Raw genomic sequence first — 23848 nt, 5'->3', positions numbered from 1 at the left:
TTGCAATTCCTTTTAGCTTTATGCGATTAGTTTAAATTATGTGACAGTGACTATGAGTCAGACATATTATTTTACAGAGAAAATTAACTGTAAATTTTCTGATTGCTTTATTGAAAAAGAAAAGAGATGGCTTTATAAATAAAGTTTATTTTTGATATAACTTTTGATTTCTTAATGAAACCAATCTGTTTTTCTTAAATTAAAATATTCTATTTAATATCTCGAAATATGTAAAAACTGAATGTTTTTATTATTTTCTTTGGAATATATTTGCTAAGAAAAATAAATTAATTCACATTGTAAATTTGTCTAAGATTTACTTACTCAAAAATTATAAAATTAAAAAAATTAAAAAAAAAAGATAAGACATTTTAATTTTAGTTATATATTTATATATATTCAAAGTATTATATACATATATTCATATAGAATATAGACATACATATATAAATATATAGATATAGACATTCTATATATATATATAGAATATTTCTGAAGATCAATTTTAGAAATTAAAACCAATATAAAAATTGCTATATAAAATTATCGGTTGAACATTATTTATTAATTGTTATATATGTTGTTATAAATAATTTAAGTTTTTATTGGATTATAAGAGACAGAAACAGAATGAAGAACAATAATGAAAATAGAATTATCTCACTCTATCTTTATCTAATGCAAATTTCAATTACTTATAACTTAAGTTAATTTAATAAACATTTTTATATTTTATTTTTGTCTTTAAAATCAATTTTCTAAAGATCCTATAAATATATTGATATTTTGTATAGAATATGAATAAAATTATTACATAACACGAATAACGCATCATGAAAAATAAATTTATGATTTGATTTATATTCAGAAAATTATAATAAAATAATAATAACGATATCTTAAATTATTATGAAAATTTGTCATTATTAAATTCAATGATAAATTATATGATAAAATAGAAATTAATCAAAAAAAAGAAAAAGAATCATGATTATTTAATCATAGAATGAATGAATTCATATGGTTTTGAACATCTAATAATAAAACGTTTTAAATTCTAAATATTTAATTTTAAAAGATTCCAAACCAGTATCATGAAAAATTCTAAAATTATGCTATCCAGGTTCTTATCGACAATTACTTTAAAAAAAATTTTTTTATAACTAAAATAAAATTAAATCCATTGAAATATTATTATTATTATTATACATAATATTGTATTATCGTATTCCTTGAAATTCGCTTTAAAACTCTAAAAGTTCTCATCACTACGACCTACCGGCAATTTTTCGTATGGCGTGTTCTCGCAGACACACCGAAGAGGGTGGCAATCCCAGCACGATGAAGGAGATGGGGGATTGCCTACGAGTTTACGAAGGAAGGAGGAAAGTTGTCTCTGAAAGAGACTAATTCGCGAATTTCAAGCGAGAACGATGGCGAGAAACGAAGGTGAAAGACCGAAGAAACCAGGCGACTGGTGAAGGCGGAGATGGAAGCGGAGCGCAGAAGAGGTGGGAGAGGTGAGCTTTCAAGTCGAGGGTGCAAGAGTTGGGGAGATAACGTCGCCTTTGAGAGGGTTGCGAGTTTCTGGGCGGCAAGGACCATGGAGAGAAGGATCCTTATATTTCAAATTAAAGGGAAATTCGAAATACCGACCACTTTCACAAAGCCCCTGTGCTTCTCCCGATCCTTTTTCTTTCTCTCTCTTCTTCAATTTCTTGTCTTCCATTCTCTTCAGCGACCGCTTTCGTTTCCTTCTATCTTCTTCTCGAGCATACACATTCCCCTCCTTCCCCCACCACTTCCACTGCCCAGACTGGGGTATTTAAACTTTTCAAATTGAAATTGTTTTCGATATCCAAGCGAGTGCTCTCGAAATAGCGAGAAAGAGGAAACGATAAAGAGAAGGTAGAGTACAGATTCAGAAGGACAAGGCATATGCTTTGATTCCGCAAATTTTCCATGGGCTTTCCGAAATACCGAGATACCGATTCTCTTCCAACATGCTAACTCTCTACGTTTTTTAAACTCTCTTCGTTTCAAACCTTTCTCAACGCACGTTCCTCCATACCGTTTCTTTCTCATTCGAGAAGAAACGGTAGTTTAAACGCTTTAATTCGATCCGTGACCTGCAGTATATTATATCGCGTACTAATTACGACACAATTTGGAAAGTTCTCACGAGGATTTTTTTCTTCTCCGGCTACATATTGCTACGTGTATTGTTAACCATTTCGAAATTTTAAACTATTACGATTTATAATCATTATAATCATTATAATCATTTCGATTTTCACTGGCGACGATGATTCATTATTATCACATGGTTTTCATTGCTGTCGAATACTATTCATTTTATGATCTAGCATATATGTCTTCGTTCGAATTAAAATTCCATAATTATCCATCTCTGAATTAAGTTGATTCATCTTTTGACCATCTTTTTTCGACATCATAAAGATTTTGAAATGTCGAGGATTGTCGAAATTTCACTGTTATTATTAATGTGATTATTTCGATTGTTTTGATTTTGTTTCAAATATAATGGATTGAATCATTTGAACCATCGTGTGAAATTATTCTGATGATGCATTAAATATTTTGATAATTGGGGAATTTAATTTCTTTCAATTTTACGGTTCAGACATATTACACATTCACATTATGTAATTACATAGTATCTATAATTTATTTGTTTTTAGTATTGTATAATTTCAATATATAAATGTATTTTACTAAATAGAATTATATTAAAATTCATTTATATTATGGAAGATAAATAAATATCTTATCTTTTTAGAAACTTTTAGAAACTTTAATAAATTTGAATAGAAAATTTCTAAATTCTAAAATTCTTGGAATAATAAATATTTTATCAATTAATAAAATATAATGAAAATAAAAAGATAATAAATGAAATATATTAATTAAAATCATGATAAAATTTATGATATATGATTTCTTTTTTTTTTCAAAATAATTTAAGAAATAGATATTTCAATTTGATTTAAGATATAAAAATTATAATTGATGAATTAATAATTTAGAACAAAATGTATAAATCTTATAACTAATATTTAACAATGATCTTTAATAATAATTTATTGTATGATATTATGTATAATAATTAAAATTTAAAATTATAATTATTATAATTATTTTTTTCAATTAACCGCTTTTTAAATTTTCATTATTAGAAATATAATTATTTCCTTTAAGCAATCCTCTAAATTTATTAATGCAAAGTATATATAATGCATGCAACTATTCTCAATTAATTTAATTAAATATTATAATAGAAATATCATTGTTAAGATTTCGTGACAAGAATAATTTCTATTATATATACCTTTCGTACTAGGCTTAGAATTTCAGTAATTTCAGTTTAACGCAGTCAGACAGCGCAAATAATACTGCGAGAGTAGCAGTACGCGGGCGCCATTATCGCTGCGATACCATTGTGTTACTCGTAGTCTAGCAATCAGGGCAAAAGTAGAAGCAACGAGAGAGAAAAAGATGGAAACGCGACAGGGAGTAAAGGAAAGAAAAAAGAAATGTTATATGGAATACCTGGGAGAAACGTCGCAGAGAAAAGCGAGAACTAAGGAATGCTGATGGAACGGTGACGGTTGGAGGGGAGTGAAAACACGCAGTATTGTTTTGCGCTACTTTGTTATGCGAGTGCCGGTGTGCCGAGGGAACGTCGCCAACCTGACAACCTACATCGAGCGCAATGACGCCACGTTCGGGCTCTGCATATAATATAAGGTGATTCAGAAATAGATATCTGTTAAAAATTTTTTTCGTTTATATTGCTCAATTATATATTCAAAGATACTGTGTATATGACTTTGATGTATGACTTTGATGTTTTGAAGTAAATATCATGTGTTCCAATGTAATTCTCATTATTAAAAGATATTCTCGTCTTTCCCACTTTTAAGATGATGTAGAAAACAAAATAATTAATTCCATTTTTGAAAAATTTTGTTTTTTTCATGCCAAAATATGATTAATTTTTTTAAAATCAAGTAATATATCTTTATGTAAGTGATTTCTATGCAATTCATATATTCATTGTGGAAATACAAATAGCTTTTGTTTTCTTTTCTGTTCTAAATAATTTAATTCATGATCTAATAATTTTATGACCTCGAATCACTAGCAATCTGAATGTTTCACTTGTACATTCTCTGATTACATATAGAATATTTCATACAATAAATTGTTTAAATGAGTTTACTTTAATGACTCTTAAAAATATATCATTAACATATTAATACTTAAAGTGACTATAAAGTCTATACTATAAAATAAATAAAAAAAATATACGAATATAAATACTATTACATATTACATATTATACATAGTATATATCTTAATTTTATGAATGATTGTTATAATTGATATAAAATGTTTAGAGTGTTTGTTTTTCATGGATTAATAAATTCGATTAATAATTATATTAATAAATACAATATAATTATTTTGTTTTTCTCATTTTAAATCAAAAGTTTTTTCACATTCAATTTATTTAACATAAACAATATCTTGTTATGCAAGAAAAGATACAAAATAGATTTGATTTGTTTCAAATCCGTTTCAGATTTCCTATTTAAGAGATACTTGATATTTTAAAATTCAATAGTAAGGTATGCAATAATGTATATTAAAACATTTGAGACATTTTTTTTTTTTAATATTTCCAAAACTAAAAAATATGGGACATATGAATCACATAAAACCTAATTAATCAACTCTATCGAGATTCCGGTGAGTTTCTAAAAAGTTAAATATATTTAATATCATATATCAAAATTTAAAATTTCTCAAAAAATGAAATTGAATAATTTGATTTTCCAAGTGAATAATATTAGTAATAAAATTCTTCTACTTATCCTACAGATTTGCTTATATCCTTCGATGTATTTTTGAATCACTCTGTATACATGTACATGCGATTGGAAAATAAGTCATAGTTAGCAAAAACGTATCATGGTAGCAAGATGGACGAGCGGAATCAGGGAACAAAAGGGCGGGCACGTGGATCGAGTTTATCGCATGGACGTGACCGGTTCGTTGTTTTTAGGATCAGGCATTCCTATGCATTTTACGCTGGCGCCGGAGATAAGCGCCAGATTCTAATTAGGATTCAACGGGCTTGGAATTTATCGTTCGGCGAAAAGAGCATTTGTGCTACATGGTTACTGGGGGTTACGGAGTTTGCGACCCAATTTTTCTTCTTTTCTCTTCTTTTTCGGGATTTGGATTGTAAACTTGGAAGTCTGTGCTTTTACAACTATAGATTTTTTAGGAATTTGTTGCGAGAAGATTGAATGTGTTAGAATTGGAAATTTTTTCATTTTTTTGTATTTAATTCTGATTTTTAATACTACGTATTGATGTTTAATATTGTATAATTTGTTTTAGACAATTTTTATTTATTATTAATAATATATTTATTCTTTATAAAATATTATATAAGAATAAATACATGTTAAATAAACAATATTTTTTACTTTTTTTTTTGAGTATGAATGACTTTTATATGAAATCAGACTATTATATCATTTCTAATAGAGTAATTTGTAACATAATTATAAAATATTTATAAATCAGAAAATAAATAAGAAAGTATATAAGAAAAAGTATATATTGCAAAAATATGTTTTACAATTATTACAGAGAGTAATTTCATTAATATTAAATATATTAAAATATATTTGAATTTTTTAATGTATTTATGTTGTGCAAACATGTATAAACATTAATCAAATATTAAAAATTAAATATTAAAAATTTGGAATTAAATTTCTGGAAATTAAAACTACATAAATAATTAAATTCACCATTATTAATTTCTGTTCTTTTCTTCTGAGAAAAAAGATATTCCAACATCTTTAATATTTATTACATTCATTGAACATTATCATCTAATTATATTATATTGCAGAACTATACTTTCTAAAAATTTTAAGATAATTAATATGAATCATAATTATTGCGTTCATTTTTTACTAAAATTGTTAATATATTATATTTAATATTTTAATTAAAGTTATCTAATTTTTTGAAGTTGTAAATAACATGATTAAAATTCGAAAAAACTTAATTTTATATCTTTCAATAAAGAATCGTAAAAAAAAATTCATATTATTAATTCCCAATTCTTCATTTATAATTACAATAATAGTTATCGCATCAAAATTTAGCTCGTTATTTCATCCACATTGACTTCTTCTTCATCCGCTCGTCATCTTTCATCTACGATCCCGCACGTCATTTTCGTTCTTCCGGTATTCTTGTATAAATAACTAATTTCAAATCCCGTCGTATCGAGAAAACTTTGATCAGTTTCTGGTCGCACGCGGCATCAATATGATGGAAAGTCGAACGCGGTCGGCGTCGTCGCTGCCGTTCGATCGCGCGAACCATGCATACTTCATGACTCATGTTTACAAAGTTTTCAGTCTTAAACGTAAGCCGCGAGATCACGTCTGAAATTGGTACTTTGTGTCTTCCACTTTCATGCCAGTTCTTTCTAACCAATACCATATTTCATCTCTGTGCAATGAATATTTGCAGCGAATGAATATTTCATATAAAAAAATCATTGTTTCATAAAAAAAAAAAAAAAAAGAAACTAGTTCTAAGAGATATTGAAAACCAGTCCTAATATTTAATTTCATATGAATTCAGATTTTATAATTTTTTTTATCTCATATCATCTTTGCTATATTCAGATATTCAGAAATGATTCTCCAAAATAGAAGAAATAGATAATCTTGAATTTAGAATATTATAAAAGTATTATGAAGTCCTCTTATTTTTTAGAAAAAGAAAGAAAATGAAGACAATTTTTGCTACTTTTTCCTTTTTATATAAGTATTGACTATTTTTAAATAATGTTTTGTCAGACAAACAGGTCAATAATCTTTATACATTTAAATATGTCGAAATATAGTGATTTATAGATTTATTTATATGTTGTTTAATTTAAATGTATATATAATTACATTTTAACTGTAATATAATTACATTTTCTGTTGTAATATTACAAAATATTAATATTTAATATGAATTAAATATACATAAAACTTTTATTTTTCAAAACGAAATTCATATCTTTTTTTTATTTCTAATAATTAATTTTTTTTTATTTCTAATAATTAATATACATTAATAATTATATATATAATTTTCTATTTGTTATATTACATCTTTTATAAAAGAACTTGTCAATCACTATAAAGAAACACACAGAATTATATAACACACTTAGAATTAAGAATAATAACTGTAATAATTTAAGAATTGATATATTAATATAAGATAATAAAGATAATTAATAATTAAGTATAATTTAAATTAGATTCACATAAAATAAAACGACACAAGTCTTCAATTTCGTGAATTTTTCAAAAATTTTTTGTCAGAATGAGACAATCGCAATGAATATTCATTTTCGACGGAAAATATCAAATTCCTTCACGATCTAAAATAAAATTGCAACGTTACGAAATTCTATCCGATTATAAACGACAATTAAGAAATAGATCAATGAAGCGGATTGGTTGTGGAAAGAACATTTAAATTCCGTGGACGTCCAAAGTTGGCGCGGAAACGATTCGACTGGACCTCGACCATATCTTTCTGCGTTAACCTGGACTGCTACCGTTTACGTACGAACGTGTACGCCAAGAAGTTACTCAACTTTTGATGCGCGACATTTCGGGGACTTCCTTAATTTCCGGCTATGCGGACTCTTCCGGATTTTACTCGACAGCAGACAAGAGTTCATTAACTTTTTAAGGAACGACATATATTCTGCTTGAAGAAGTGCAGCGATCTGTATCGTAGAAACCAAAGTTAAATTTTATAGAAAATATTCAAGTTTTAAAAAAAGAATTCTAATTTTAACTTTTCAGATAAAAATATTTTATTTTTGTTATAATGGAAATATGAAAAATTAAAATTAGAAATAAATTGAATAAAATTAAATTAATTGGAACAAATTTTGCTTTATGATAAATAGAATTGAATTTTAAGATGTTGAAACGTAAATTAAACTTTAAAAACTATTATATCTATCTAATATTTTTCTTTATAGTGATAGTAAAAATTGAAAATTTTCCAAAGAAAAAATATATTTATATAAATTTTATTTGATTAAGGATTAAAAATATTATATATTTATTTTTTTTGATTAAGGATTAAAAATAATTGACTGTAAATATTTGCAATTTCACAAATGATCCCAAAAATATAAATATACTGTCAATCAATATTACTATTTCTTCTTATATACAAAATCTTATTTCTAAAAAGAAAAAGATACAAGAATAATAAATATCAAATGTATTAAAAACTTAATAGAATGGAAACATTTCATAAAACAAGAAATTAAAAATCTTTAATGGCACATTAAAAATGAAAATCGAACTTTTTGACTTGTAAAAACTGAAGTTGTTCATTTTTCATTATAGTACATGGGACGATATGATTTTCAAGCATTTCAGTGGCAACTTGTAAGGGGTTGAGGCAAGACAGACATCGAAGAGAGGCAGCATGTGGCTCGAAAAACCGCAGCCTGTGAAATTCGACGCTAAGGTAATTTAAGAGCCGTGAGAGGGTTGTGTCGGACCGAAGGATAAGCAGGGAGACTAGATTTGACGGTGGTTGAAGGCGTCAGCGGTCGGGGGTGGAATTTCGGATAGACTGGTGGGTTTGTCGCTTTAAGTTTATTAAATCCTACCGCGACTTGCCTTATCTAGTTCTTGGAAATCTGATCATCGTCATATAATTTCTTACCAATGTGTGTTTACTAGCCTTTTTCTTTTTTCTTTTTATTGAAACCGTAGAATTTATGAAACGGATACGATACATATACATATTTTTGAAAAAATATTGAAAATTTTATTATATCACAGATAATATATATAAGTATAAAAGATTGTAAATGATTATATATGAATTAAATTAAAGCCTAAAAATAAATGTCAGAAATATTGATAGATATAAAAAAATAAACTTTGAAATTTAATCTAAAAATAAATTAATAAACTTAAAATAATTAAAACTAAAAATAAATTAATAAAATATAATAAATATAATAATAATATAATAATAATAATATATAAATTAATAAACTTATAATAAAAAAATTCGTAAATATAAAAATACAAAATAAATTTTTTATGTGCTACAAATATCAAATACAAGGATTTGATATTTGCAATTTTGATAACAACAATGAAATCTTATTCTTAATTAATTCTTAATCTTATTACAAGAAATTAATAAATATGGATGCAGCTTTTGACCATGTTCAACTAAACTTCAACTTAAACTAATTGATTTGACAATATAATTTTTATTAATCATAGCAAAAAGCTAAATATTGTTGGCGATCAAATTTGAAATCATCAGTTATCACATGAAAATCCTTACGATATAGTATGTTCTTGGAAGAAAAAACTATCTCAAGCAACAACATATGAATAAGCTAAACGAATTTTTTAATAAGCTTTAACAAACGCTTTAATGTTATTGCATAATCATTTGAAAATATAAAGTATTTTTTGAATAATATCAAATCTACTAAATTTATTTTTTATAAAATCGTACATCGTTTATTTATATCGAAATTGAATAAAAAAATCAGAATGAATATGCGATAAGCATTTTATCCTATCTCATTCAATTTACAGAAATACGAAAATAATTGTATAATGGTGATTAATGCATGGAAACAAACATGTTAAATATTTTTTTTAATAACTCAAAAATTAAAATATATAGGACATAAATATATTTATATATTTTTTTTATTTATTATAATATATAAATTTACCTATTAAAGTATTTACGTATGTTTCTAAAATTTGAATATTATATATTATTTATATTACTATATATTATTATATATATTACTTTGAATATTATATATTATTTCGAATATAAATTAATACATAAATATGTAAGTATAAATATCTTTCGAACACACATTCAAAATACTTTCTTTTTTGATTTTCTATGCTTCGTTCGAGGTTCATAAATTCATATCTCAAATAATTTTTACCCGAAGCCAAAGCCGGCCAGGCAACTTGGCTAACGGCCAAGATTTCTCGTAAACTCTGCTGGCCAGTTCAAACCTTTCTCTTGCCTCTCTCGCACGTTACTTCAAGTCTCTCGAATCTTCCGCGTTTCTCGCACTTTTGTTTTTTTTATTTTCTATCGTTCTTACTCTACACAGAGAAAGAGAACCCTTAGTCTTTTCCTCGCCTTCCAATGATTTCAACCGGATATCGGTTCACCCGGTCCAATCGTATTTCACCCGCAGACACCACTAGGACATTCGGTCGTAAGAGCCAGGCGATCGTAATGCTCTACCTTTGAAACTTTTCTTACGATTGGGATCCTTGCGCGCGTATTTTGCGATAATTTTCTCTCATTGATTGCTTCGAGAATTATCGCTCGGGCCACCTGGATTCTTAAAATACCAAATTAAATCGAATTGAATCGAATTTTCGTCTCTCTCTCTCTCTCTCTCTCTCTCTCTCTCTCTCTCTCTCTAGTCATTCTTATAAAGAACATAAGAAATGATTTAACAAAAATATTTTAAAGACATATTTTAAATATTTTCTATAAAAATGAGTTTAAAAATTTTTTATACTAAATATTATAATAAATTATAATAAATTATAATAAATAAATTATTTAATATGTATATATATAAATATAAGATTTTTAAGATATACATTTTACGTTTATTAATTAATAAAATTTTTTTGAAGAGAATAATGACTCCAGAATGGAATTTGGATTAGAACTTTGAAAACAAATAATTTGTCCAATGATTATTAGTAGTAATTACAAAATTTTTATCTTCTATAAAATCTTTTTTTACATTACAAATATTCACAAAGTATGCTCATGCAAATAATAATTACCATAAATTAATATAAAATACGAAATTTGCAAAATGTTAATTACAACACACGTGTGTACTCTTATTATGAACAACGGTTTATATTATATACAACTATAATCTTCGAAACTAAAGTATATCATGAAACAGATACGAATTAAAGAGATGCATAGCATTTGAGAGAGCAATAGACGGATAACAGTAGCAGTTAGAATTAAAACCGCGTGAGCGTTTAAGCTCCTTATCGGCCTGTATTAATTCCGTGTACACAGATATATTTCAACCCGATCGCGGTAATGAGTTTGAGAGGAATGGATTGAACGAATCGAACCGCGTGATTGCGGAAACGCTCCGGTCTGTATCGAATAATCGCGATCCTTCCGGTTGTCGCGCGGTCGAAGGATAGTAAAGCCTCTTCATAGTCGCTTCTGCTAACGATGTTAGCTGAAGGACACGCTCGTTAACGTGACAATTGTACATGCCGTTTCGATTGTCCTCAGTCTGTTCAAGGAAAGCGAAACCTATATATCTTTGGATGTATCTTTGGAGGCGAATACGTCTCGTAGCATATTCCCCTAATATCTTTCTGCAACATTTTTTTACGCTAAGCCGATTAAAAACGGATGATAAGATGATTTGATCTTGAATCTTCTTTAGTTTGCAATGATGCTATATACTATATGAAATGATGCTATATAAAATATTTTTTGAAAATTATTAATTTTCTTGATCTTTCTAATTGTTATTTCTTGTATTTAAAAAAAAATATTTAGAATGATAGTTAAAGATATAATCTTAATATAATTTATAATAATATGAATTAATTTAATTCTTCAACCAACTACCGCATAATAAAAACTTTGTTGTACTTGCTGATATTCGAATAATTCAATAGGGACATAATAGTTTTGAAAATGATATTATTTAGAAACTCATCGATTTTTGATAAGATTTTGAACTTTTTAAATTCTTTTTCGATTTCAAATTTTGCATGTTAAGATTACTTAATTTTCGAAAGATTGTTATTTGCAAAGATTGTTAATATTATATAAAATTTCTTTTCTATATATATATCTATGATTTACACGTGTGCATAAATCTGCGCCATAAACACATTACGCAAGCGGTGAGCCAAAATGTATAGAAGAATAAAAAATCGATTTAAAATCTATTTTCTCATTCAAATTTATGGAATGTTCAAGTATTTTGGACATTTTTGATTCATCATAATTTTTATGAATTTATAAATTTTTTATTCACCTATTATACATTTTAATTATCTATCACTGTATATTTATATTAACAGAGAATAAATGGTCACATGTCGCACATACACACAGCTATAAATAAATATATTTATAAAAAAAATTTTAAGTAATAGTAACATTTTTTTTTGCAAATATCTAAAAAATTAAGCCCAAGCAATAATATCGTATAATAATGTAAAGAAAAAAATTGTTGATTTGTATAATATATCCAAAAATATATGAATACTGAAGATAAAAATCGATATTTTAATAATTACCAATAATACGTTTAATACAAATAATTATCAAGGATTCATTTTGTTGCTAAAAATATTTCAATATATAATATTCACGATAACATGACTTAGTTCGATTCGTTTTGTCTAGTTTGTTCAATTTTGTGTGTTATAGTTGACGCTGAAGATATTTTGGTAGCTACAATTCATAATACATAACATGAGTTAGTAATCTCGAGTTTCGTTGGTTTGCTACGATGTTATACTAAACCTTCTCCGAGTTCTTGGCTACATGTGTTACTCGTTCTACTTTCGTAGTAGAAGAAACGTTCTGAATACTGAAGATATTTCTGTACAATTCAGAAGAGTAGGGACGATTAGGCTATTGCTTAGGGTACTACACCCTAGAATTTTATGCCTTCCCAGAATTCCTTGTGCGCTGTTATTTTGCGAAAAACTATTTCCTAAAATTATCCTCTAGAATACTTTATTGAAATACTTTACTTACTACTTAATTCCTCTATTATCATCCTTTGAGATTATTTTTCTCAATATCCTAACGTAATTAATATCCTATCTTATTTATTATGTTATACTTTATCCTGTCCTATTATACTTTTATTATACTTTAATTCATTTATTTATCATCTAAAATAATATGTACAAAATTCTTACTTCTTTTCACAAATTCATCTATTGTTTATTATTTCAAGAATTATCTATCAAGAATTCTGAATTGTACGATGATCCGCATCATCATGCAATATGCATCGAAAGGAGATCACGCATTTGTCATCATTAGTGATTCCAGAGCAGGAAGAACGTTCCTCGAAGGAAGTAGCTTCCGTAGGTCTCATCCGATCGGCAATATGCTACAGGAACAGCACCCTCGGGATTGACAAGCATTAGTATTCCGCGAACAATGCGGTCGACCATGCCTCCTGCTTTTTCCGGTTCGAATTTGCGAATGCGCGCGCGCTCTTACTTGCTGCATGATGACGAAGCTATGATGTTCTGCCTGGTAATAAAATATAAAATATCTTACCTCTGGTGCTGTTTGGTTTTCCGATAATAAATGTGCCACCAAAAGGAAATTGTATAACAATCGGTTTTGAAAAAGAAAAATTAAAAATTATTTATGAATAAATAGCTATTGGGTTGTTGAAAATGCAGAAAATCTTTTAATCATTCCCTGGCGATAAATTTTTTGTTGATATCTATAATGTTGATGAAGTAATGATTGATGGAATTTTAAATACTTCTGTAATGAAGATAATAAATTTTTATTGAAATTTCATATATTATCTTTTTCTTTTATGATATATTAAAAATTTGATAATTATATAATATATTATATAAGAAATGTGTATTAAACAATTTATTATAGAAAGAAATAAACTATTACATTATTATTATTATTAATTATTATATTATTATTTACATTAGTGTTTTTAAATATATTTATTAAAATATTAAAAATCAAAAAGTAAAATAAAAAACTTTATTTTATTATCAAAAAAATTAAAATGAAATTATAAATACTTATGAATACTTAAATACGAACTAAGAAATTAATATAATTGATTGAAATTTTGTTTGAGAAAACTTTTTTTTATTATTTTATTTTATTTTATTTATTATATTATATCTTTTATTATATTTTATTTAAATTAAATAAATTTAAATTTTTAGTTAATATTAAATTATTTTATAATATCATTTCAAAAGTTTTTTTTAAAAATTTTAATAAAAAAATAATGATACTAATATTTTAATATATGTAACTAATAATAATAATATTAATATTTTAACGTATTTAATATAACATATTTTTCATTTTCAATGTAAAATTTTAATTTTCTTTAAAAAAAATTTATTTTTTTAATTAATATCTTTTTCAATTTAAATATTACGTAACTATTAATTTACGTAATAAGTTTGTAATAAGTTTCAATTTTTTAAAACCATTTACTAAATTTTACGATGAAATAAATAATAATTTTTTTGATATTCAAAAAAATTGGCTTAAAATAATAATAGATCAAATATAATATAATATATTAATAATAATATTTAAAAATTATTTGTCCTTATTTATTGAAATTTACTTTGAATTATGTTCGTATAATTTGATTTTATATAAAAATTTTATAACAAATTTTATATAATAGAAACTGAATTACTAAAATAATTCTATGATCTATACAATAAATAAAAAAAAAAAGAAAAAAAAATTCAGAAATTCAGTTATTCTTAATCGAAAAATGTAATTTTTCTTCAACGAACATCGAGTACGCACGTGTAGTTTTAGAAACTGGATGGAAAAGGATTGCGAGAGAGGGTGTATCAAGCATACACATCTCCTAATCCTACTCTGCATATTAAGCGATCCTCGCCTCTATCCTGATATCAAGTATTCCGTTCCGGATAGACAGCGTTGGCATGTCACTCATGAACTTCATGCCGTGGCATATGCCGATGATTGGCCGCCGACCGTCAAACTCATCCCTCGCGCATTTCGATCCCCGGACCATATGTCCGCACCCTTCCGTATTCCATGGGATAGAATCATCCAATGTGGTAGATTGCACGCGAGCGCGCACACGTCACCAAGTTGAACGAGCATCGTCAAACATTTTGATTTCGCTCGACTCGATGATTTTTCGGCTCGTCAAGCGCGCGTATTAACGAGTCTGCTTCGAAAGCTCGTACGAGCAAAAAGCGATAATGTCTCTCGGAAGCCAACATGTACATCTCGTACGAAGCAGCCATGCTTCTTCCATCTGTTTTTCCGCCAACTGTTTCGAAGTACAAATTGTTAGTTCTTGTATGGTGTTTTTGGTGAAAGTGGAGCAGATGCATTCTGGAAATTTACTATGGTAACTCTAGAATATGTTTATGATTTGTGAAACGGAAGATGTTTTAGTATAAAATTATATATTTTGGACGTTTCTGGTAAATAAATATCATTGATTAATGATTTGTAGGATAAAAATCAATTTAAAAAGTTTTGCATACCATAGGAATAAAAATAAAGAATAATTTATTCTTTCTTTTTAATTTATTTATAATTGCGTAATATTATAATATATGTAAATGTAAAAATTTTGATTATCTATGAAAAATAATTATAGACTTATCTTCTTTTTAAAAGATTTCTTTTGAACTATACTTAATGTAATGTTGTAAAAGTCTAATTGAATTAATGGAATAAGGAGATATTTAATTAGCTTAATATTGAAATCAAGTTTCGTATTTTCATGAATTTTTACAAAAACATTATATAAAAACGAATATCTTATGAAAGTAATAAAAAGAAAAAGGAAAATAAATAAATAAAATGGAGATTTAATATAATAACAATAATAATTATTATTATTATAACTTTTTTTTTATAAAATCTAGATATGATTCTTAATTTATTCTTAAATAATTCAAAATATATATATATATAAAATAATATACTATAGAAATATTATATTTCCACAATTTATACATAATAAATATATTTATTTTTCACACATTGTATTATAAACATTTCATCACAAAATTGTATTATAAATGAAAAAGTTCTGTTTAATAATATTTTTATTACATACAGTCTGCAGATCACAGACTGATTATGATGATTTACTGTGATGATTTACATCTCACAGATGTAAAATTTTTGGTATATTATTTATATATAGAATTAAAAAGTGTTGTAATTGATAATTTTTTCACAATTCGATATTTGAATTGAGAATCACTTAAGAATAAATATGAAATCACAATAATCATTATTATTATGATTATTACGATTATCTATTGAAAAAATCAAAATTTTTTGACTATAAATAAAATTCATGCGAATAAAAAAATAAGTTATTAAATTGCTGTAAATTGCATCATTCTATAAACCATTCGAAAAGAGATTTTATACTTTATCGAGATCGCTAGGGCCAATGGCTTCGTCAATCGCGCATGACGCCAACGAAATATTACCAGAGTTACTTGGCCAACTTCAAAGAGCTGCGTTTTAATGAAAATCCCGAAGCTCGCCGGTGCGGCAATTGCGTCGTTTCCCTTTTTATCCGTCGTATACCTGGACCAATGTCGACATCCATTTCCATCCCTTGCGTTTTCGATATCAGAATTCTCATCGTGGAGCACGGTTTGCCTCATTACGCAACGTCTTTACCTTTAGCTTAATAAGCTCGACACGACGGGGGTAGTCTGGGACGCAATTACGTTCTTCCGCGTAGTTTCGCTGCGTCCCGGTTGTAATTCACGTTGCAGTCAATTCACCTCTCTCGTCCATGTCCCGCGGAAATTTCATGTTTCCACGTTTCGCTATCGATCGATTATATCTAGCAAGCCGCTCTCCGGGAGAATGGGAATAGGGCTATACCCCAACAATGATTATTTATTTATTTTGCCCTTCATCGATCCCCTCTTTTCTCTTGTTTTCTCCGTTCGCTCTTTAAATGTACTTCGTACAGCGGAATGGAGTCCACGTTCACAATTTAATGGTACATGGTTACCTATGGCGACTGTGACATATTCAACCTAATGAACTTCATGTGATAAAGTGCGAAATAATCAACCTAAAATTAAATAAAGAGAAAAAAGGAGAAAACGGAAAAAAAAAATGATAAAAATATATGAAAACAAGAACACAAAAATGAAAAGAAAGAAGAAACTAATACAAGAAAGATAAAGAAAATCGAAGACATCAGAATAAAAAAAGAAAACGATTTTATGAAGATGGAATAGAGAGAGAGAGAGGAAAATGAAAAGCTATCGACATGATTAATTGCATTGTGCCGCGCTACGTAACGAGCAATTAATTATTATCGAGTAATCAAATTGGCTGCTCTACTCTCTGCATTTCACCCTGATTTGCCACCTTCTTTCTCTCTCTCTCCTCTCCTCTCCCTCTCATTCATTTCTATCCCAGTAAAAGCGTCACTGCTCTTCCGCGTTGATCTCGTTTCGTATCCGTGATTTTTAATTAGCCGTCTAGAACGAGCACGATTTTTTCGCTTCGAGGATATTGGATGCGTTTTCATGCGCGAACTGATTCTTTCATCATTTTCATTCAAAGAGAAAGATAAAGTTGGTCATGCCTTTCTACCCGACTTCGTCGTTTATCACCGATCTCCTCGTCTTTCCTCGTTACTATGATGAGGTCGTCTTATCGGTATGGAAATTACTGATAAATATTATGCAAACGAACGATCAACACTTTTCTCTTTCATTTCAGTTCGCGAGAAATTTATCATCTTCTTTGATCTTGATCTTGCAATTAGTTTTATCTTATGTGAGATCTTATGTAACGATATCTACTGTTTTATTCTTTTTGCTATTATTTTTTTTTTATATTCTATGTAATAAAGTATTTTCTAGTTCTTTAGTTTGAAAAATCAAGTTGAAATAATTTGAATATTTTTTGAATATAATATTTAGTGTCGAGTAACTTTATTTAAAATTAAATAATTAATATTTGAATATTGTGTTATTCTATCAATATTTCATAACTGTTTTAGATTTTTTGAAACAAAAAGTTTTGAGAATTTTTGACACATGTTTTTCTTTTTATTATATTTTTATGAAAATTTTTTTATAAAAAGATGAACAATAATTTTAATTATTAATACCAAATTTATTTTTCTTTTTAATAAATATTTTAAAGAAATATCGATCATCAATCAAATATATTAGATGATCTAAAAAAATTTTTTTTTTGTTATTTTCATGAGCGATTTCATGGTAGTCATGATTTGAAAAAAATCTAATTTATCTTTTATTGATATTAAGATATTCAATTTTTCTTTTCCGTTTTAAAATTACTTGTATTTTTTCGTTAAAATATTCTAAAAATTTTGACAAAATTACAAAATTCAATTAATAATATTAAAAAATATAAATTACTAGTTACAAGTTATAAGATATTTAGATTATAATTTCCTTATTTACAATTACATGTTATATAGAATAATTAGATGATTCAATGAAAAATAAAATAATAAATATTTCAGAAATGGGTATAGTAATAGTATTTCATATATAATGTATATAAAATTTTATAAATAATTGATAAATATTAAAATATAAAAGTATGTAAGTATAAGTTATAAATAAATCAATTTCGATAATTACTCTAAAAAATAACATATATTTATATAAATGGATAAAGATTATCGAATATTAATGAATAAAAATTTTAAATAATAAAATCCTTATTATTAAAAAAAATTGTTATATCATATTTTAAGTTGTACAGAAGTATATATTAAAAATAAAATTACCAGTCGATAATCATTCTACATTATTAAAATGTAAAGATTAAGAAACTAAATGTAACAATATCATTTAATCTAAAATTATCTTTAAGTCAATATTAGTTTGATCCAGATAATAAAAAAATATCAAGTTCTACTTTTTAAAAATAGCAAAATCGTTTCTGTTCGTGTGATAAAACTTTTCTAATGGTAACAACATGCATGCATTCTCTCAGTCTTTCGTACATGCGTGTCCCTTAAACCCGGACCCCGTGACACGCAAGCATGCAAACGAACCTTATGAGTCAAATCGCAGGGGTTCAGCCACGCGTGTGCATAAATTATTCACGAAAATGGTGGAAATCTTGGACAAAGAAATCGATGTTCATTTCTTTGTCGAATCGAATCAAATCGATCGCGTGTATGTGAACTAATGGAACCGGGCTCAACCAGTGTCGAAATTATGCTTGTAATTCCGCGCGGATTTTCGTGCCGCACGAATGCCTCGTAATTCTGCCGCGTTAAGTGTAATTGCACCGGTATGCGGGGAACAGTTGTGCAGGTGCAGCTCTTTGTGCGAGATCGTTGAACGCTGTGCGCACGACCGAACCCCCGTAACCCCCTCGGATCGTTTGACGAGATTTTCCTGTTCCTATACCGGGTTTACACAGTGGAAAGCTGTGTCGAAAAACGATGGTCTGTTAACCAAGCGCCGTTTATTCGACAAAAATTTTTTTCTCTGAGAGTCGGCAGGTTGGAATTGGATATGTGTTAAAACCATTCTATTGAAATTTCTAATCATAGAAATAATTTTATTTTATATATTTGGTATATAGAAATATATAAGAGTTTGTAAGCAATTATGCAATAAAATAGATTATAAATTTAATCTTAATATCTAATTAAAATTCTTTTATGAAAATAAGTTTTATGAAGAAATTCAATTATTTAAATAAATTTTGTTTCAATGCTCTATATATCTTAATCTTTAACAATTTCTATCTTCTTTCTATCATTCTTTCTATTATAATTTTATTTCTTATGAATAACTAATTATTCAATATATATGTATATGTGTATATAATATCAATCTACATACATAAATTCTATTTAAGTATATTTTATTTTAGAAATTATAATAATATTAGATACATTGAATATAATAATTTTTTGTATTTTTTCATATATTTTTTGTAATTGTCTCGTGTATTATGAAATTTTTTTTAGAGATATTTATATTTTCACTTTATTTTCTATTTTCTTTTTTTGTTTTATTTTTTTAAAAAAATAGGTATCAATTTCGATTTTGATAATTTTTTAATATAGAAATCAATATTTTGAACTTTTTCCTAAATATAATCAGTGTCAATTTTAGTTTTTCAGATATTTTTCAAGATATATATATATATATATTTAAACCAAATTTTTTTTAAAAATACTTATATATCGAACTCGAAGTTTTGATTTTACGATCGTACCAATTTCATATTTCTATCCTTTTTTTTTTTTTTTTTTTTGATCCAAGTCGGTAAGAATCAGTGGTCAAACACAACCGAAATCGTGAGAAGAGGCAACGAGTTCAAAACGAGCTTGCCAGAAATGGAGAACGAGCTTTCTGAAGAATGAATCACGTTTGCATACAGTCACAGAGTCGAGCGAGCGCGCGCAGCGAATTGTCGGCGTCTCTCGGTCCCGTTCCAGGCAAATCCAATTATTCGAAACGAGACCGCAAGCTTTTACGGTCTCGTTCAAGCCTATCTATTTATACGGTATGCTCGGACCAAGGGAGTTGGGGTGGAAATGTACAGAGGGCTAGCGATTCCCCTACCTCTTCTTATCCTCCTCGTCGACGTTCAAGGGATGGCGGAATACACACTCGAACCACACGTTCGTTTTCCCTTATTCTCGGACCTAACGGTTCTCTTCGTTTTCAGCTGTTCCACCTACGCAAATCCCACGTTCCTTCTCTCTCTTTATCTCTTTCATGCGAAATTTGGATGATGCTCATGTGTTCGAGAATATGAACCCTTCGTTTCATATATACGAAAACACACAGTTGGAAATATTGCAGATAGCTTTTAGAAACATGGAAAAATAGATTTTTTCTTAGATTTAGGTTACTATCTCGGAAAGTTATTTTAAAATGATTATCAAAACTTTGTATAAATTTTTAATAATTAAATTTTTAATGTATCGGAATATATTTTTGATAAATTATTATTAGTTCAATTTTAATTTTCTTAAAATATATGCGGAAGAGTGTCGATTTAGAAATATGGATGAAACATTCATTTTTTTTTTTTAAATTTAATTTGACATTAGGAAACTATTTCAAAATGATTATATTAATTATTATATTATTATTATATTATATTATATTATAATCCGAGTTTTTTTTAATTAACTATTTAAAATTTACTTTTCCGTAAAAAAACACTTCTAAATTTGATTCCATCATTATTTGATTCATTCATTGTTATTTTATATATAATTTATTGAATGAGTTAGTACGTAAATAGATTCAAGTTGTAAGAGAATTAATTTCAAAATAATAAACTTTTTCTATTGTAAAATTATTTAATGCAAATATAAATATATAATAATAAATATGAAGGAACTGTTAAAGAAAATTGGATACAGTTAAAATCTATATTATGAAAATACTAGAAAATTTCAAAGATATATTTACACATTTGACATATAATTAGACATATTAATCATCGGTAATGTTTGAAATATTAAAACAAAAATATAAGATTCTGAAATTCTCAATGATATAAGTCAAATCGTTGCTAAATAAATATATTTTTCTTCTTACATTTCGCATTTATCATAAGAAAAAATTTTATTTAATAATTAAATTTGTTTAGATATATTAAGTAAAGATTAATCATTTTCATAAAGAAAATATTAAAGTATTTTCATCAATAAAGATGAATGAACTGATGAAAATTCACATCATTTTGATTTTTATCATTTATGTGATAGAAATTCACTATATCATTTGAAGATTAAAATAAAGCTCAGAATTCTGAAAAATTTATTATAATATAATTTCCTGGAACCTTTCATAATTCTTATTTTTTTTTATATTATAAAAAATTTACACTTAATTTTTCATTCTTTAAAATAATTTTATTCAATAGATAGATACCTTTAAAAAATTATATGGAATTAATATTCTATTTCCATACTTTTCTCAATTAATATTTAAACTTATGTTACATTGAAATTCTTATTTATTTATAATAAAATTCAAATTCGATTCATTGAATAGATTATATACTACTCCTTTCTCCACTTTGCTCGACCGATCGGATGTGGCGTTTTCACCTCGAAGAGCAAACGAACGTGCATCGTATCCCATGGTCAGCACTCGGTCCGGGCGTGCTCTCGGTGCACGTGCATCGGTGCCAGTATATAGAGGGGAAGAAGGGAAAGCTCGTGTGGCAGCGAAGCGAATGCACTTAGCCGTAATCGTGGCTGCGGGCAAGCTGCAGGCGGCGCACTAAGCCGACGACGGCCTCAATAGCTCGCTTCCGTGCAGGCCAGCCAGCGTTATTGCTGGCTAATGGCGACTGCCTACCGGCTACGAGGCTCGCGGACCCCAGGACGCCTTTAAATGGCCAGGTTCTCCGGCTAAACGAGGATAAATGTCTCCAGTCGTTGGAACCTTAATCATCCCGAGAAACGATCGACGCGTAACTGGTATGCACTCGCCACCCTATCGGTCTTGCTTTGGATCGATGCAGATTCTTGAATGGAAATTGATAAAGAAAGTTATATGGTTTAGAATAATAGAATAGTAACATGCATGTAGATTATTGATTGTTTTTTTTTTTAAGAAAATATAAATTTGATTATTGATTATTTTTATTCAATTTTATATTAAGACTAAATCTTTTGTAATAAAAAGTATTTCTTATAAATAAGACACTTTAAGCTCTTATTTTTTTAAAAGTTTAAATAAAAATCATTAAGATAAATCAAGATAAATATTATCTAATTTCGTTTAAAATTTCGTAAATAAGATAATAAACGATTAAAATATTTAAAATTGTTAATCAACATCTAGATTAATAATAAAGTAGATAATAAATAAAAAAGTTTACAATATTATTCACAGTTTCATGTTATATGATAGTTTATGTTATCTTGAAAATGCTTTTATTAAACAGTTTTCATTAGATTATCTTTACATGTAATATATTTTTATATTTTCATAACATATTTATTTTAATATATTTCTAATTGATATTTTATTATTTTATATTATTATTTAATATCGAATAATATTGTGCAATTTGAAGTAATATTATTTTAGTAGATATCAAAATAATATTAATTTATTACAATTATTATTACATTTAAGAATAATCAATTAGATTTTAATTAAAATATAAATAATTGATATTAATTTATTATATATAATTCAATTATTTTAAATATATATATCTAGAAAAGATTATATCATGTATAATATATTTTAATTATATAAGTTAAAGAATATACAAATAATAATTTAAAACAAATAAAAAATTATATTAAATATTACATAAAAAAACAATTTTGTATTTTATTATATGTTATTCATACATACATAATACATATTCCATTATTAGCAATTAATTGACATATATTTAAAAAAAGAGAAAAACAATAATTTTATGTATTTTTACAATTAAGAAATTTAGCAAGAAGCAAATAAATGACAAAATATAATATTTTAATAGGATATTTAAAATAAATTTAAACATTTTTATTTTCATATTATACAGAAAATGTTATAAAACTTATCAATGTTTCTCCAATTTATAGATATACAAATACATGTGCGTTGCTGATAAGTTGACATCCGGAAAAAATATAGGCTTTAACCAAATAAGCTAATCTAGCAAAAACATATGGTCAAATACAAATGTATAATCAAATCACATAGTGCATTTTTATAATTGGCTAAATTCATCACATCTATTAATCACCTATAGCATGTATATTATATTTAAAGAGATAATTTATAATTTATTGATTAAATGCCAATTTATCAGCAATATAGTATATAATTATAATTCAAATATTTAATAATAATGAAAAAATAACATTATTGTTTTAATAAAGTCTTTCTTTCTCATCATATACCAGTCAAATTAAAAATTAACAAACAAATAAAAA

At 26.6% G+C, this 23848-nt stretch overlaps 1 protein-coding gene and 1 long non-coding RNA gene across 2 annotated transcripts in view; both read left to right on the top strand.

Moving 5' to 3' along the window:
- Positions 1 to 23848, top strand: part of LOC725885 (Krueppel-like factor 7) — a 471466-nt gene that overhangs the window by 260961 nt on the left and 186657 nt on the right. The window lies entirely within an intron of this gene.
- On the top strand, positions 3306 to 5424 carry LOC102654266. Its single transcript, XR_411914.3, has 3 exons — positions 3306 to 3768; positions 4607 to 4773; positions 4906 to 5424. It is a non-coding gene; the product is annotated as an uncharacterized LOC102654266 (long non-coding RNA).

This window comes from Apis mellifera, linkage group LG1 (genome assembly GCF_003254395.2).
Source record: "Apis mellifera strain DH4 linkage group LG1, Amel_HAv3.1, whole genome shotgun sequence".
Taxonomy (NCBI): Eukaryota; Metazoa; Arthropoda; class Insecta; order Hymenoptera; family Apidae; genus Apis; species Apis mellifera.
Note: the sequence above shows the minus strand (reverse complement) of the source record. Positions and strands in the feature narration are given on the sequence as shown.